This window comes from Schistocerca serialis, chromosome 1 (genome assembly GCF_023864345.2).
Source record: "Schistocerca serialis cubense isolate TAMUIC-IGC-003099 chromosome 1, iqSchSeri2.2, whole genome shotgun sequence".
NCBI classification, from domain to species: Eukaryota; Metazoa; Arthropoda; class Insecta; order Orthoptera; family Acrididae; genus Schistocerca; species Schistocerca serialis.
In genome coordinates, this window is record NC_064638.1 from 1233310751 (window position 1) to 1233329317 (window position 18567).

An 18567-nucleotide genomic window follows, 5' to 3' on the forward strand; every position below is an offset into this window, starting at 1 on the left:
AACATTTATCGTTCCTTTAAAATCGCATAACAACGTCAATTAAATACAGTTCAGTCACTCATTCTGCACACTTATTTCATAATTATGGCACTGTTAAACTGCAAATCCTCTAAAAGCTGTCTTGAATCTTCACGATTCTGTCTCAAGAGCCTTCATGTGGATAGATACGTACAGCAACTAGTAATCAGAGTGGGAACTGCGTCTGCGAAATCACAAGGATTGTTGAACATTTTTGCTATCACTAATTACAAGCAATGTAATTGACAGAGTAGTGCGATTCTTAACTGCGACAAATCACAGTTAAGAATAAGAGATACTGAAAAGTAATATTCACAGAAATCACTGATATCGAGAAATCGCAGTTTAGCCCAACATTACTAGCGTTCACTATGCTCCCCGCCGGCCGGGGTGGCCGAGCGTTTCTAGGCGCTACAGGTTCGAATCCTGCCTCGGGCATGGATGTGTGTGATGTCCTTAGGTTAGTTAAGTTTAAGTAGTTCTAAGTTCTAGGGGACTGATGACCTCAGAAGTGAAGTCCCATAGTGCTCAGAACCATTTTTTGTGCTCCGCAACGGGAGGGTTTTCGGAGTCACGCGGTCACCGTAGCGGCTGGTGGAATTCCAAAGACAACCCCATCTGTGGAGCATAATGTGAAACTGGACCTCCACGTGTTCCTGTCAAGCTGATTTCAGCAGTCAACAGAAAATACCCCGATCGTAGCCGCCATCTGTTGTGACTGAATAAAGTGTCTCTTGAAACTTCCTGGCAGATTAAAACTGTGTACCAGACCGAGACTCGAACTCGGGACCGTTGCCTTTCGCGGGCAAGTGCTCTACCAACTGAGCTACCCAAGCACAACTGACGCCCCGTCCTCACAGCTTTACTTCTGCCAGTACCTCGCCTCCTACCTTCCAAACTTTACAGAAGCTCTTCTGCGAACCTTGCAGAACTAGCACTCCTGAAAGAAAGGATATTGCGGAGACATGGCTTAGCCACAGCCTGGGGGATGTTTCCAGAATGAGATTTTCACTCTGCAGTGGAGTGTGCGCTGTTATGAAACTTCCTGGCAGATTAAAACTGTGTGCCGCACCGAGACTCGAACTCGGGACCTTTGCCTTTCGCGGGCAAGTGCAGTTGGTAGAGCACTTGCCCGCGAAAGGCAAAGGTCCCGAGTTCGAGTCTCGGACCGGCATACAGTTTTAATCTGCCAGGAAGTTTCATAACAGCGCACACTCCGCTGCAGAGTGAAAATCTCATTCTGGGAGTGTCTCTTCACTTTACAATAAGCTGTCGTGTAACAATCCTCATATGGGACTGGCGGAATTCTGAATCTTTCAGATGTATAAACAAGCCTACCAACTTTCGTTTATGTCGCACAACTCCATGGTGTTGCTAGGAGCCCGCATCTCGTGGTCGTGCGTTAGCGTTCTCGCTTCCCACGCCCGGGTTCCCGGGTTCGATTCCCGGCGGGGTCAGGGATTTTCTCTGCCTCGTGATGGCTGGGTGTTGTGTGCTGTCCTCAGGTTAGTTAGGTTTAATTAGTTCTAAGTTCTAGGCGCCTGATGACCTCAACAGTTGAGTCGCATAGTGCTCAGAGCCATTTTGTTGCTAGGAAGGTAAAGAAAGAAAAATATATTAATAGACGAGTCATGAAAATTCGTTCGCAATAGTGGCATTCCAGTACTTGGCTATCACGCCAGTTACAAAGGAGCGATTCTAGCGCCGGCGCCGCGATGTATCCGGCGAGATAGCTCCGGCCGGGCTTTTGTGTAGCGCCCTGCGCCGGCTATCGGAGACAATTGAAATCGGTCGTGAATTCCGCGCCAGCAGACAATGCGCAGCCGCCGCTTTCCGGAGGCGGCGCTGCCGTCGGGAGGCAGCGGGGGCGGCAAGGCGGGTCGGCCCGTAAATAAAAAAACTCGGACCGGACCGTGGTGGGCTGGGCTAGGCTGGGCTGGGGCGTGCCGCCGTAATGCCGGTAATCACGAGCGCCGGCCCGATAGCAGCGCAAGGTGCCGGCGGGTTCTCACGCGAAACCTCGCCTCCGGCCGCGGCGCCCTGTCGTGACCCCGGGACTGGACTGCGCTCACATGCCGACGCCTGCCCGCCCGGCTCTTTCACCACTCCCCGGCCATTCTGCGTTCGCTGAGCACAGCTGGCCGAGGAAACGTCCGTGGCTAAACACAGGAAAGTTGCAAACGTCACCCCGTTATCTTTATACTCCCAGCTCCCTATACGAAAACCACTATCTGAGACTGTGTGAAACTTTCATATTTGACTTTGTAATGGTACTTGAATTACGTAACCATTACGGCACCTCAACTCAACCACTCGATACCAGCAATATTCTACTGTGTTTCTGTAAAGTAGTTGACATATTTCTGAAACAACATTCACATTTGATTTCATTAATGTAGAGATACTTTGATACATCGATATGTTTATGTTGCAGTGGTATTATTCTTATGTGTACTCTTTCTTTTGTCACTATAATCTTTGACGTACTTGTAACTCTTGTTTTTTGGGCGCGTAAGCGGTTAGTTAGTTAGAGACTCGGACCTTGAGAACGTCAAGCCTTGACGTCATGTTGGAAAGACGCTTATTGTAGTCAGCTTATAAAATGTGAGCTTTAACAGTGACGAAGATGTTTTCAAGTATCTTTTGTATTGTTAAGTGATGTTTTGTGTGTTACGTGATATTGCAGCAAAAGTAATAAAAAAAAAGTGTAACTTAAATTCGGAGTGCTGATTACTTTTTTACATCACCATTGTCCTGCAAAAGTGTAATCTTCAAGAATGGTATGTGAAACGCATCTATAAAACTTTTGAATATCGCATAATAAAACCTAGGCCTCTTTGCATCCGAGCTTGGAATCATAACCACCTAGATTTTGGACGATTGAGCCATGATTATACAACGAGACCATCGTGGGAAACACGAAAAGATGAGTGCCTAGTTTATTCATTATTACATGAAATGACTTTATTAACTGTGCTCTAATGACACCTGCCACTTAATAACTTTGTTGTTGCCCGAAAATGCAGTATTTAGCAGCGTGAGCAACACCATAATCATTATCAAATTTTGACCTTTGTTGTGGTAGTGTTATTAGAACTTATAGCATGTATACTGGGTGATCAAAAAGTCAGTATAAATTTGAAAACTGAATAAATCACGGAATAATGTAGATAGAGAGGTACAAGTTGGCATACACGCTTGGAATGACATGGGGTTTTATTAGAACCAAAAAGATACAAATGTTCAAAAAATGACCGGAATGAATTGAAAAATGATTTAGATAAGATATCTGTATGCTGTGAAAAGTGGCATTTGACCCTGAATAAAGAAAAGTGTGAAGTTATTCACATGAGTACTAAAAGAAATCCGCTAAATTTCGATTACGCGATATGTCACACAAATCTGAAGTAAATTCAACTAAATAGTTCGGGATTACAATTACAAATAGCCTAAATTGGAACGATCACATAGGTAATGTTGTGGGTAGAGCAAACCAAAGACAGCGCTTCATTGGAAGAACACTTAGAAGATGCAACAAGTCTACTAAAGAGACTGCTTACACCACGCTTGTCCGCCCTATTCTGGAGTATTGCTGTGCGGCGTGGGATCCGGACGGATGACATCGAGAAAGTACAAAGAATGGCATCTCGTTTTGTATTATCGCGAGGTAGGGGAGACAGTGCCACAGACATCATACGTGAATTGGAGTGGCAATCATAAAAACAAAGGCGTTTTGCGTCGCGACGGGATCTTCTCATGAAATTTCAATCACCAGTTTTCTCGTCCGATTGCGAAAACATTCTGTTGGCACCCACGTACATAGGAAGAAATGATTATCACGATAAAATAAGAGAAATCAGGGCTCGCACAGAAAAATTTAAGTGCTCGTTTTTTCCGCGCGCCGTTCGAGAGTGGAACGATAGAGAGACAGATAGGTGGTGGTTCATTGAACCCTGTGCCAGGCATATTATTGTGAATAGCAGAGTAATCACGTAGATGTAGATGTAGAAAGATAGAGAAAAAAATACTTTTATTCGTGAATAACAAATACTATGCCTTTTTACATTACTTGGTTGTAAAAATTATATACAGTAAATCGCGTCCTCCATTGTTGACACACTGACGAAGCGGTTCCCGGAAGTTGTCCATAGTTTTTCGTGTCATTTCTGGTGGAATAGCAGCCACTTCCTGGGTGACTGCCTCTTTACATGCTTATAGAGTTGTGGTGCGTTGCTTGCACACTTGATCCTTTACGTATTTCCAAAGAAAATAAAATCATGTCATAAATTTAGTGACCTTGGGAGCCAGGCAAAGTATTCTAGAGAAGATAGAAGATGGCCAGGTAACAACTCTCAAAATTTCTAGAATACGCCGAGAGGTGTGAGTTGCGTCTTCGTATTGTTGGAGCCAGACTTCTCTCTCTTCATAGTTCTCAACAAATTGGGTTAACGTAGGTCTCTCTTACGCGACAGTAGCAATATGGATCAACCGTTACCGTTACAACATCTTCTTCGAAAAAATACAGACTCCACACACCTAATTCAGCAACTGCGAACCAAATTGTCAGATGACGTCAATGCTCATTTGCAATCATTGGCGGCAACATTTTTTGAAAAGGTTATTGCAAAGCTTGTCCACAGTTACGATAAATGTCTCATTCTTTTCGGTGATTATGTTGAAAAGTAACCATAAGTGTACAAAACTTTTGGTAATAAAATAATTGTTTTCTATGAACGTGTCTTTTATTTATAGCCTATCGGAGGTTGGAAAAAAAACGACCCTCGTACTTCCTTGTCATTGATATGAATCTGCAGTAGGGGTATGGACCAAACACTACCTGATCAAATTTATCCGAATAACTATTTGCAGACAGTAATATGAGGTGCGTCCACGGCACGACTTGAGCGCTCCTGAGGACGCTTTCAATGAAGCTTCTGAATGTCTGGGGTAGATCTGGCATCCAGATTTACCTCAAGAACCGAAACCAGAGTTTCAACTCATCTCAAAGGTGTTCCATTGGGTCAGTTCGGGACTCGGGGCAGGCGAGTCCGTTTCAGCAGTGCCCACTGACCATCGCCTCACAGATGCACCTTTGTGACAGAGTCCATTGTCATGCTGATACGAACAACCACAGTCTTCGAACTGTTTCTCTACCGAAACTTCCTGACAGATTAAAACTGTGTGCCGGACCGAGACTCGAACTCGGGACCTTTGCCTTTCGCGGGCCAAGTGCTCTACCACCTGAGTTACCCAAGCACGACTCACACCCCCGTCCTCACAGCCTTACTTCTGCCAGTACCTCGTCTCCTACCTTCCAAACTTCGTTGGTAGAGCACTTACCTGCGAAAGGCAAAGGTCCCGAGTTCGAGTCTCAGTCCGGCACACAGATTTGATCTGCCAGGAAGTTTCATATCAGCGCACATTCCGCTGCAGAATGAAAATCTCACTCTGTTTCTCTACTGTATGCAATATACAATGGTGTAAAATGTGTTCACATCTAAAGGCACTTACAAGGGAACCTCCCCATCGCACCCCCCTCAGATTTAGTTATAAGTTAGCACAGGGATAGGCCATGAAAAACTGAACACAGATCAATCGAGAAAACAGGAAGAAGTTGTATGGAACTACGAAAAAAATAAGCAAAATAGTCCGTGTGCAAGATATGTCACATTAAGGTTCCCGTTCACTGAGGAGCACCGTGGTCCCGTGGTTACCGTGAGCAGCTACGGAACGGAAGATCCCTGGTTCAACCCTCCCTCAAGTGAAAAGTTTTAATATTTTATTTTCAGAGAATTATCAAAGTTCATGCACTCAGACATGATCAATTTTGCTCTCCAAAATTCCAGGACATGTTCAGATTTGCTTGGACACATGCAGGATTTGAACTTGAAAACGTTAAAAACGTTTGTTTTGACAGAGCACAGGGAAAACTGCGCGACTGTGAAACTGTTGCATTCATTTGTTGCCGTTTATGTGACAAACTCAATGTTTTCATCACTTTTTTGGGAGTGATTATCACATCCATAAGAAAACCTAAATCGGGCAAGGTAGAAGAATCTTTTTACCCATTCGCCAAGTGTGCAAGTTAGGTGGGTCGACAACATATTCCTGTAATGTGACGCACATGCCGTCACCAGTGTCGTATATAATATTTCAGACGTGTTTTCATGTGGAGGAATCGGTTGACCTATGAATTTGCGATCAAATGTTTTCGGTTCCTATTAGAGAGGCACGTCCTTTCGTCTACTAATCGCACGGTTTTGTGGTGCGGTCGCAAAACACAGACACTAAACTTATTACAGTGAACAGAGACGTCAATGAATGAACGATCAGATCGTAACTTTGCGAAAATAAAGTAAGTAAAATTTTTGCTCGAGGGAGGACTTGAACCAAGGACCTCTCGTATCGCAGTTGCTCACTCTAACCACGGGACCACGGCGCTCTCCGTGTTATACAGTCCTTGATGTTGGATATGACACACGTGGATTACTCAGTTTGTATATTTTGTTTATTTTTTTCATAGTTCCACACAACTTCTTCCTGTTTTCTCGATTGATCTGTATTCAGTTTTTCAAGGCCTATCCACTATGTCAATTTATAACTAAATCTGAGGGGGGTGCGATGGGGAGGTTCCCTTGTTAGTGTTTTCTTAAGGGCGATAACAAGACCATACCCTAACCACGACAAAAACATACCCAAACCTTAACACTATCTCCTCCTTACTTCACTGTTGTCACTACAAGTGATTTCAGGTAACGTTCTCCAGGCAATCGTCACACCCAAACCCCTCCATTGGATTGTCACAGGCTACAGCGTGACTGTCACTCCATATCGTTTCCAGTCACTCACTGTAGTGGCGTCGCTCTAACAGCATTTCAAGCATCGCTTAGCATTGCCTACGGAAGTGTGTGGCTTATGAAGATCTGCTCGACCGTTGTGCTCCATTTGTTTTAACTCCCTACGTGCTAGGCATGCTGGTAGCACTCCGCTGATTTCGTGTGATTTTTCCAACCACACTCCGCAACGCTCGATGATCCACCTCCATCAATACATGAAGTCTACCCACACTTGGTTTAGCTGTTGTTGTTCGTTCGCGTTTTCAGTTCAAAGTCACAACACCAACAGTCGACTTGGGCAGCTTTAGAAAGATTAAAATGTCCCTGATGGATCTGTTATTCAGGAGACTCTCGACGAATAGTCATCGTTCGAAGTAACTGAACTCTCAAGACCGAGCATTCTAGTGTTACTGCTTGCCTACTGACAACACAGTACTCCTCGTCTCCTTTTATAACGGTGAATCCGTCTCTCTTGACATCTAGTGGTCATTTCCACGTTACACTGGTGTTTCCGGGTACTTTTGATCAGATAGTGTTTACTATGGTCCCACATTACGAAATACGTCGGAGAAAACGATTTGGTGCAAATGGCTCTGAGCACTATGGGACTCAACTTCTGAGGTCATTAGTCCCCTAGAACTTAGAACTAGTTAAACCTAACTAACCTAAGGACATCACACACATCCATGCCCGAGGCAGGATTCGAACCTGCGACCGTAGCGGTCTCGCGGTTCCAGACTGCAGCGCCTAGAACAGCACGGCCACTTCGGCCTGCGAGAGAACGATTTATCGACACATAAACAGTAGAGAATCAGAAAATACCGTTCTTGTGAAACAAACTGGCTCTCTGTATCAACAAGACATCTCAAGTTCATTCCATATTTATAGATTTCCATAATGCTTTTGACGCCGTTCCTCGCAATCGGTTTCTAAACAAATTGCCTCCTTATGGAGTGTCATCGGAGTTGATTTATCTGGTTTGTGGCTTCCTGTCGCAAAGGTACTCGGGAAATTATCCAGTGAAACAGAAGTGACAATATGACGAGAAACGATGACAGATCATGTGTTAAGACAACAACAAATAACTTTCGGTACAAGAGGAAACTGTAGAGGGAAAAATGCAGGGGAAGATCAGAGACTGCAATATTTCCAACAAATAATTGAGGATGTAGCGTTCAAATACTACTATGAGATTAAGAAATTGGCACAGGTGAGGTATTCGTGGCGGTCTACTATGACAGACACTCGTGCCGGTGAAACGTCCGAAAAGTCATCAAACAACCGCCGGCCAAACAACCCGAGCCAGAAGGCAAAAGGCAGTTTGTCAACAAGTGGCCGCGAAAGCCTTAACAATTTTGCATCATCGAGAACCTTGAGGTCAGCAACTCCTGTTCAAAGTTTAAATGCTGTTTCGGGTGATACAAGAGAAAACTAACTTACTTTGCATACTCTCACCCGTTAATATAATATGAAATAGTTCTCTGTGGCACAGACACTAAGTATTTTTTGATAATTTGTTTGACATGGATGCAACGTCATCATTTGGAAAAGAAAGTGGCCCTTGTCTCGAACCAATTAATGATATTCTCTCTCCTTGTTTCTCCTACTCTTTGTTTTAGTATCAAACAAATCTAGTTAATACCAGAAAACTTTTAAATCCAGCAGTATGTCTGGTCCTCTACTATGCTACCAACTGTTAGACGGTTGCCGTTCCCTTTTATTACAGCAGTCGAAACACAGTAGAAACATACCACCACTGTGCCTACTGCTGGTGTCCACAATTATGTTTGTTAAAGTACAGCGACACTAAGGTGTGTCTCCAGTCGAGATTTTAATATTTTTCCTGTTTATTAACAGTTATTTTACGGTCATTTGTGACTCAGTGTTTTCATTGTTACGAAACTATTAAGCTCTCTTTTCTTATTGCATGTTTCTGTTTCTTTCCAGGTGAGTAACAACTTCCAACCTCGTCTTACTGTCGGTGCAACATGTAAGTAGAGTATAGACAGTACTGAAAGCAGACACAAGTGTACTAGTTCGAGGATAGTGTGGTTTTGTACATGAACGATGTCCTCTTATACGCACTATTTAGTCACTCTTGCCACCATATTTTTATGAAACGTTTCTCAGTAAGTGTACCACAGTTATTTGGGTTACAGTTGGGAATGTCGGTTTGGTCTTTTTTATCAAATATTTCCTACTCTTACGATGTCAACAAATTAGAGGAGCTATGAAGCTACTGTCGTGGGTAAGCGATCCCAAATAATGGAAACGGGAAGCCATATCGAAGGTTTGTCTTTGCAATAAAGAATCTGACGGGGTAGCAATAACTTGCTGTTGCACGCAGGCTAAGAGAATCTTTATGTTTTAGCCATTCTATCAAAAGCTGTGGATCAATGGAACGTGTCGCCTAGTCAGATGAATCACTTTCCTTGTTACACCAAGGTCTACGGTAGCGTCCACGGGAATGGCTGCTGGACACATAGGCCCATGGGGGTGGTGCTGCGCTCACAAACTGTCGGTCCATAATATACGGGAATTGTGTGGGCTGAACGCAGACGGCTGGTGCCACTTACCCACATCCCAAGGACTTTTAGAATCCATACGACGCAGAATCACTGCTGAAATGCGTTCTAAATTGGTTCATCAGTGAAATTTCTTGGCAGATTAAAACTGTGTTCCGGACCAAGACTCGAACTCGGGACCTTTATGTTTCGCAGGCAAGTGCTCTACCATCTGAGCTACCCAATCACGACTCACGACCCATCCTCACAGCTCTGTTTCCGCCAATATCTCGTCTCCTACCTTCCAAACTTCACAGAATCTCTCCTGATAACCTTGCAGAACAAACGCTCCTGGACGAAAGGATATTGCTGAGACACGGCATTGCCACAGCCTGGGGGATGTTTCCAGAATGAAATTTTCACTCTGCAGCGGAGTGTGCGCTGATATGAAACTTCCTGGTAGATTAAAACTATGGGCCGGCCCGAGACTCGAACTCGGGATCGAAGTAGAACTGTGAGGACGGGTCGTAAGTCGTACTTGGGTAGCTCTGATGGTAGAGCACTTGCCCGGGAAAGGCAAATGTCCCAAGTTCGAGTCTCGTTCCGGCACAGAGTTTTAATCTGCCAGGAAGTTTCATATTAGCGCACACTCCGCTGCAGAGTGAAAATTTCTTTCTGGCTCATCAGTGTATGCCATGCCACCTCAGTGACTGGCAATTACGCGGTAGCTGGTTTGGTTGCAAGTTGTATGTAATGTAACTAACTCCATAAATAAAAATGCAAATTGAATATTCACTCTATGAAAACTCGTTTCGCTAAGGCCCCGAGGTGATTACTTACTTTCAATTTTAAAGGCTTCTCGACTCTTCAGCAATTGCCCTGAATTTCCCATTCGACAGCATTCACCATCATTGTAGTCTTCCTCTTTCAGGCCGCTTCACACTTCATGTTACTCTCGGTCGTCTGCACTTTCTCCTTCCCGGTGGCGATCATTCCAGGATTGCTTTTGACCATTATACTTGCTCCTTTTGCCACACGCGGTCCTACCACTGAAACGCTCTTTTCTCAGTTCTTTGCATGAGTGGTTGCTCCATTATTTCCCTAATTTCCTTATTTCTTCTCCTGGATGTCCTGACTGCCCTCCTCACTCCATGCATCTCTACTGCCTGTAATCTACTTCTCTACTGCTACTCCAGAAGATAGTAGACATGCGTGATCCGCACCATTCTCCTCACCACAATCTGATTGAACAGTTTATATACAGGGTGTTTCAGAAGAAATGGTCCATATTAGGGGATACGATGATCATTCGAAAGAAAACGTCAAGTAAATATGGGCTCTATAACGCATACCTGAAGAGCTATGAGCAATTCTTGATCTTCGACACTGTGAAACATATCTCTTCTACTGCAAGCTCTTCGCTTTCCATATTTTGGGAATTGGTAGTAAGGACCAAAACAAGAACAAAAATCTAGTAAACATGTGCTCTAAAATGCTATGAGCACTTGTTCATGAGGAGAGTTGTCCGCCCCCGGTAGCTGAGTGGTCAGCGCGACAGAATGTCAATCCAAAGAGTCCGGGTTCGATTACCGGCAGGGTCGGAGATAATCTTCGCTCAGGGACTGGGTGTTGTGTTGTCCTCATCATCATCATTCCATTCCCATCGACACGCAAGTCGCGGAAGTGCCGTCAAATCGAAACACTTGCACCCAGAGAACGGTCTAGCTGACGGGAGGCCCTAGTCACACGACATTTTATTTATTAGAAGAGTTGTGTTTCGAAGTAGCGCAGATGAACAAGTGCTCATAGCTCTTAAGGTATGCATTTTAGAGCACATGTTTACTTGACTTTTTTGTTTCGAATAATCATTCCTGTCATATCCCTGAATATTGACCATCACTTCTGAAACCCTCTGTATAAGTCTCACGACCTGAGGAGGCCCATATTTTCACAATTCTATCACAACTCCTCCCCGTACGCTTGCCTCTCCATACCTTGCCTTTTTCAGCATTTCTTTTAGTTCTTACTCTAGTATAGCTTTCCTATTACCTAATGTACAGCTGTTGTTGTATACTTCTGTCACCTGATCCCTGCCTTTTTCTGCCAGATGTTCTTTTTCCATTTTCGAGTAGATATAGTTTGCATTGTGGGTGCGGGATTGCTAGCCATTTTCATTTTGCTACCTGATAGAGGGACCTTCCATATTGATGTACCATTACGGTTGCAAGTACACAGTACTTTGGTCTCACAGTACGTGCCAGGACAACCACTAGAAGAGTAACCCCTGCCCAGTGCAAGCCATTTTCCGCGCTGCTGTCATTACAAGAGCGGCCATCACGGAGTGTGATCTTGAAGGACAGCGGTGGACGACGTGGTGTCTGTGGAAGGAGGGTGTAAACACTGCGGATATTCGCAGGTGACAGGTAGCAGTATGTGAAGAGCCTGCACCGTCACGAAGAGCTGTCTTCCAACACAATAACGCACATCCCCATACCAGTCGGAAAACTACGGCTGCCATCGCTGAAACGAGGTTCCAAGTGCTGCCACACCCACGTTATTCCCCTTACTGGCCCCTTCTGACAAACACATATCCGAGGCTATGAATAAATCTCTGCGGGGACATCATTTCGCACACCTGCAGGAATTGCGTGTCCTGCGGTGGGTGCGACAAAGTACAAAAAGCGGTTCAAGGAGGGCCCACATAAATTAACGCGTTCAGGTCAGGAGAATACGGTGGGTGTGGAGGTACTTGGAACCCCATTTCAGTGATGGCAGCCGTAGTTTTCCGACACATATGGAGACGAGCGTTGTGTTGCAAGAGCACACACAGCGCCTCCGATCGCCGGTGACTGCACAATCCTTCCATAGAAACCACGTCGACAGCGCTGTCGTCGATAATCACAGTGCTTGTTGTCCAGTCACATAACGGTACACTACTGGCCATTAAAATTGCAACACCACGAAGATGACGTGCTACAGACGCGAAATTTAACCGACAGGAAGAAGATGCTGTGATATGCAAATTATTAGCTTTTCAGAGCATTCACACAAGGTTGCCGGTGGCGACACCTACAACGTGCTGACATGAGGAAAGTTTCCAACCGATTTCTCATACACAAATAGCAGTTCACCAGCGTTGCCTGGTGAAACGTTGTTGTGATGCCTCGTGTTAGGAGGAGAAATGCGTACCATCACATTTCCGACTTTGATAAAGGTCGGATTGCAGCGTATCGCGATTGCGGTGTATCGTATCGCGACATTACTGCTCGCGTTGGTCGAGATCCAATGACTGATAGCAGAATATGGAATCGGTGGGTTCAAGAGGGTGATACGGAACGCCGTGCTGGATCCGAACGGCCTCGTATCACTAGGAGTCGAGGTGACACGCATCTTATACGCATGGCTGTAATGGATCGTGCAGCCACGTATCGATCCCTGAATCAACAGATGGGGACGTTTGCAAGACAACAACCATCTGCACGAACAGTTCGACGACGTTTGCAGCAGCATGGAGTGTCAGCTCGGAGACCATGAGTGCGGTTATCCTTGACGCTGCATCACAGACAGGAGCGCCTGCGATGGTATACTCAACGGCGAAACTGGGTGCACGAATGGCAAAACGTCATTTTTTCGGACGAATCCAGGTTCTGTTTACAGCATCATGATGGTCGTATCCGTGTTTGGTGACATCGCGGTGAACGCACATTGGAAGCGTGTATTTGTTATCGCCACACTGGCGTATCACCCGGCGTGATGGTATGGCAAGCCATTGGTTACACATCTCGATCACCTCTTGTTCGCTTTGACGGCGGTTTGAGCAGTGGACGTTACATTTCAGATGTGTTACAACCCGTGGTTCAAATGGCTCTGAGCACTATGGGACTTAACTTCTGAGGTCATCAGTCCCCTAGAACTTAGAACTACTTAAACGTAACTAACCTGAGGACATCACAAACATCCATGCCCGAGGCAGGATTCGAACCTGCGGCCGTAGTGGTCGCGCGGTTCCAGTCTGTAGCGCGTAGAACCGCTCGGCCACCCCGGCCGGCGTTACGACCCGTGGCTCTACCCTTCATTCGATCCCTGCGAAACCCTACATTTCAGCAGATAATGCACGACCGCATTTTACAGTTCCTTTACGGGCCTTTCTGGATACAGAAAATGTTCGATGCTGCCCTGGGCAGCACATTCTCCAGATCTCTCACCAATTGGAAACGTCTGGTCAACGGTGGCCGAGCAACTGGCTCGTCACAATACGCCAGTCACTACTCTTGATGAACTGTGGTATCGTGTTGAAGCTGCATGGACAGCTGTACCTGTACACGCTATCCAAGTTCTGTTTGACTCAATGCCTAGGCGTATCAAGGCCCGTTATTACGGCCAGAGGTGGTTGTTCTGAGTACTGATTTCTCAGGATCTATGCACCCAAATTGCGTGAAAATCTAAGCACATGTCAGTTCTAGTATAATGTATTTGTCCAATGAATACCCGTTTATCATCTGCGTTTCTCTTTGGTGTAGCAATTTTAATGGCCAGTAGTGTAGGAGTTGGGAAATTTGGTTGAAATGCACAGGAATTGCGCTTCTAGCGATCGTGCTGCCACCTACGGTTAGATGAAAGTGTTACATACTTGCAACAGTAATGGTGAGTGAAATGGTGCACCATGATGGGAAAAATGAAGTGTAAATCTATATATAACGGCCGTCGTATGTTCTCCAGAGATGTTCTGTGATCGCTTTCCGCTTCTCCTCCGGGGATTGCAGCACGGCGTACCTCCTCACTCCTTCAATAGACACGTGCGAATGATACGCGGGGCTGGCGAGCGTCGTGGCCCCCGCAGTGTGATCCCAGTGGCTGGCCACAGAAACCCGCGGGCAGGTGCCGGGCAGGGCGCGGCTGGCAGCGCCGGAGCCAGGCCTGCAGATGGCGTGCCAGCCACGGCCGGCGCACAGTCGCCCCGCCCTCGCCTGCAACTACTATCGGCAGCGGCGATCGGCTGGCTGCGCGGCGTGCCGGCCTGTCCACGTCACCACCGCCACCGCCACCCACCCCACCCCCTCTGCGTATTTACGTCCGCCTGTGCAGCTTGAACACGGCACCCCGTCTGCCCCCTTGTAAACTTCCACGCTCTCCCGAGTCTGCAGGAATACAGGATTGCGTGCTGCTCAGCCTCCGTCGCCCTTCGCAAGTGCGAGATTTTTCACGCGCAATGATAAGTGCTGTCAGGCGAAGGGCGGCAACCGGCCACGCAGCCTCCGATCTTCGCATGGCGTTGCGGCACCTTCTTCGTTTTAATTGTATCCACATTATGCTGAACGGAGCATATAGAGGATATCTTTAAAGAATCATAAAAGAAGGTTGTATATATGGAAGAATCCTGGAGATACTAGAATGTATCAGATAGATTATATAATGGTAAGACAGAGATTTAGGAACCAGGTTTTAAATTGTAAGAAATTTCCAGGGGCAGATGTGGACTCTGACCACAATCTATTGGTTATGAACTGTAGATTAAAACTGAAGAAACTACAAAAAGGTGGGCATTTAAGGAGATGGGACCTGGACAAACTGATTAAACCAGAGGTTGTACAGAGTTTCAGGGAGAGCATAAGGGAGCAATTGACAGGAATGGGGGAAATAAATACAGTAGAAGAAGAATGGGTAGCTCTGAGGGATGAAGTAGTGAAGGCAGCAGACGATCAAGTAGGTAAAAAGACGAGGGCTAGTAGAAACCCTTGAATAACAGAAGAAATATTGAATTTAATTGATGAAAGGAGAAAATATAAAAATGCAGTAAATAAAGCAGGCAAAAAGGAATACAAACGTCTCAAAAATGTGATCGACAGGAAGTGCAAAATGGCTAAGCAGGGATGGCTAGAGGACAAATGTAAGGATGTAGAGGCGCATATCACTAGGGGTAATATAGATACTGCCTACAGGAAAATTAAAGAGATCTTTGGAGAAAGGAGAACCACTTGCATCAATATGAAGAGCTTTGATGGAAACCCGGTTCTAAGCAAAGAAGGAAAAGCAGAAAGGTGGAAGGAGTATATAGAGGGTCTCTACAAGGGCGATGTACTTGAGGACAATATTATGGAAATGGAAGAGGATGTAGATAAAGATGAAATGGGGGATACGATACTGCGTGAAGAGTTTCGCAGAGCACTGAAAGACCTGAGTCGAAACAAGGCCCCCGGAGTAGACAACATTCCATTAGAACTACTGACAGCCTTGGGAGAGCCAGTCCTGACAAAACTATACCATCTGCTGAGCAAGATGTATGTGAGAGGCGAAATACCCTCAGACTTCAAGAAGAATATAATAATTACAATCCCAAAGAAAGCAGGTGTTGACAGATGTGAAAATTACCGAACTATCAGTTCAATAAGTCACGGCTTTAAAATACTAACGCGAATTCTTTACAGACGAATGGAAAAACTGGTAGAAGCCGACCTCGGGGAAGGTCACTTAGGATTCAATAGAAATGTTCGAACACGTGAGGCAATACTGACCCTACGACTTACGTTAGAAAACAGATTGAGGAAGGCAAACCTACGTTTGTAGCATTTGTAGACTTAGAGAAAGCTTTTGACAATGTTGACTGTAATATTCTCTTTCAAATTCTGAAGGTGGCAGGGGTAAAATACAGGGAGCGAAAGGCTATTTACAATTTGCACAGAAAGCAGAGGGCAGTTATAAGAGTCGAGGGACATGAAAGGGATGCAGTGGTTGGGAAGGGAGTGAGACAGGGTTGTAGCCTCTCCCCGATGTTATTCAATCTGTATATTGAGCAAGCAGTAAAGGAAACAAAAGAATAATTCGGAGTAGGAATTAAAATCCACGGAGAAGAAATAAAAACTTTGAGGTTCGCCGATGACATTGTAATTCTGTCAGAGACAGCAAAGGACCTGCAAGAGCAGCTGAACGGAATGGACAGTGTCTTGAAAGGAGGATATGAGATGAACATGAACAAAAGCAAAACGAGGATAATGGAATGTAGTCGAATTAAATCGGGTGATGCTGAGGGAATTAGATTAGGAAATGAGACGCTTAAAGTAGTAAATGAGTTTTGCTATTTGGGGAGCAAAATAACTCATGATGGTCGAAGTAGAGAGGGTGTAAAATGTAGACTGGCAATGGCAAGGAAAGCGTTTCTGAAGAAGAGAAATTCGTTAACATCGAGTATAGATTTCAGTGTCAGGAAGTCGTTTCTGAAAGTATTTGTATGGAGTGTAGTCATGTACGTGGACGATAAATAGTTTGGACAAGATGATAATAGAAGCTTTCGAAATGTGGTGCTACAGAAGAATGTTGAAGATTAGATGGGTAGATGACATAACTAATGAGAAGCTATTGAACAGAATTGGAGAGAAGAGAAATTTGTGGCAGAACTTGACTAGAAGACGGGATCGGTTGGTAGGGCATATTCTAAGGCATCAAGGGATCACCAATTTAGAATTGGAGGGCAGCGTAGAGGGTAAAACTTGTAGAGGGAGACCAAGAGATGAATACACTTAACAGATTCAGAAGGATGTAGATTGCAGCAAGTACTGGGAGATGAAGAAGCTTGCACAAGATAGAGTAGCATGTAGAGCTGCATCAAACCAGTCTCAGGACTGACGACCACAACAACAACAACAACAACATTTTTCAGTTGCGTACGTGACTATATTCAATTGCAATTATGAATTAAAAAACCCCTTCAGTCACAAATTTTCGTTTTTCATTAAATATACCATGCATTTCGGATCCTTTGGGTCCGTCTCAGGTGTAATTTGTCTTAATAAATGATTCATTTTTGCTCTTGAATCAGGCGAAATCCATATTCCTTTGATGAAAAGGTTTGACTTAGGTTATGAATTTCCTAAGTAAAATGCGGGAAATTTGTGCGAAACAGTGGAAAAAATGAACAGTGTAAACTTACCACATAATCCAAGAAAAGCGTTTTTAACTTTCTAGCACCATCACGCAATGATTTCGCCATCTTGTTCTTGCATATCACTTCACCCAAGAGGTACATTTGCATACACATTTTTGTAAACAATTCGCAGATGATTTTGTACATGGTGTGATCAAATATGATTTTTTTCGTAGTGCCATACATCGAATTATTAAAGATTGACATGTGCAGGGAGTAACTTTAGAATAGGTCTTTAAAATTACTGAAATAGCCGTGGCTTGCGAAATCTGTCTCTTCTTCCTATTTTAGCAGGTTCCATACCGGCTTAAGCGTAACTAGAGACCGAGCGAGGTGGCGCAGTTGTTAGGACACTAGACTCGCATTCGGGAGGACGACGGTTCAGTCCTGCGTCCAGCCATCCTAATTTAGGTTTCCCGTGATTTCCCTAGATCACTTCAGGCAAATACCGGGATGGTTCCTTTGAAAGGGCACGGCCGATTTCCTCTCCCATCCTTCCCTAATCCTAGCTTGTGCTCCGTCTCTAATGATCCCGTTGTCGACGGGGCCTTAGACACTGTTCTCTTCCTGCTCCTAACTATAGGAGTTAGAAGATGCCTCGGAAAGAATTAAGAGAAAAATTTCGCTGTACCACTTAGCGCTTCAGACATGAGTGTCAGTAACGTCTGTTCACAGATCTTACAACGTACCTAAAGGTAGGGCGTCGACTCTCTCGTTCAAATACTGCTGCTCCAGGTCAGTAGGGGAGAGCATTCTACCCTGGAACACTTCTCAGGCTTCCTCCTCCAACTGGCCCCGTAATAGACGTTTGACATATTTTACTATTCCATTTTGAAATGATAGCAATCACTTTTCATGTTATGGGGTCTTTTCCTGGAATTATAAAAAGTACGGCGGAAAAGTCAGATTTTTTCCAAAGGTGAAAAAGTGTTCCAAGACTCAAAATTGTCATGTAACTAGGAAAAAATAATTTATTCGTATTTAAAAGTACTGCAGTCGATAAACTCTTGTCAGTACTGTATTTAATATCCTATTACAAGTTAAAAACATTTTGAAAAACTAGCTACTAGCAACCAACACAAAATTTCAATTTCTGCACAGGAAAAAAAATGTTAATACATTAGAGAAACTATGTTCATTTGCAAGTATCAACTGCTTCATGGTAAAGAGACCTTCCATTTTAGGGCACAAGATGTTGCACGACTGGCGAAGCATGACTTAAGAGCCAGCACTTTACGTAACCATAAACTCTGTAATTAAGGAACCAACAATATCCGTTAGACAGCTTTAA

At 44.7% G+C, this 18567-nt stretch overlaps 1 protein-coding gene across 2 annotated transcripts in view; it reads left to right on the forward strand.

The window, feature by feature from the left end:
• LOC126419121 (serine/arginine repetitive matrix protein 2) overlaps nucleotides 1–18567 on the forward strand; it is a 1464442-nt gene that overhangs the window by 1132332 nt on the left and 313543 nt on the right. The gene's annotated exons all lie outside the window — the stretch shown is intronic.